General features: G+C 45.0%; 1 non-coding gene across 1 annotated transcript; it reads right to left on the bottom strand.

The window, feature by feature from the left end:
* Positions 1-173: 173 nt before the first annotated feature.
* Positions 174-247, bottom strand: trnai-aau (transfer RNA isoleucine (anticodon AAU)). The gene has a single exon. It is a non-coding gene; the product is annotated as a tRNA-Ile (tRNA).
* Between the last annotated feature and the right edge of the window lie 86 nt (positions 248-333).

The raw sequence follows: 333 nt of genomic DNA, 5'->3' as shown, positions 1-333 counted from the left end.
ACAGAAGATGTATGCTTTTTAGGAATAACATTGTTATTGTTAACTTGTTGTGGAGAACATGTCAGATTGTGCTAGTTGAAGTGCATTCTCTGTTCATATGAGGCTAGAGTCTGCCACAAAGTGATTTGAGCAAGCAGAACATAAACAATGTTACGGCTTGCCTCAAGGCAAGCTGGCCAGTACAGGGATTGAACCCGCGACCTTTGCGTTATTAGCACCACGCTCTGACCAACTGAGCTACTCGGCCTGTGCAAATCAACATGCAGAACATTTTTTCCCTCTCAGTAACAACCTTCAAGGCAGCTGACCTGCGAACACAGGCTGACCTCCAAA

The sequence above is a fragment of the Austrofundulus limnaeus genome, unplaced genomic scaffold, assembly GCF_001266775.1.
Source record: "Austrofundulus limnaeus strain Quisiro unplaced genomic scaffold, Austrofundulus_limnaeus-1.0 Scaffold9189, whole genome shotgun sequence".
NCBI classification, from domain to species: Eukaryota; Metazoa; Chordata; class Actinopteri; order Cyprinodontiformes; family Rivulidae; genus Austrofundulus; species Austrofundulus limnaeus.
This window is presented reverse-complemented; position numbering and strand designations above follow the sequence as displayed.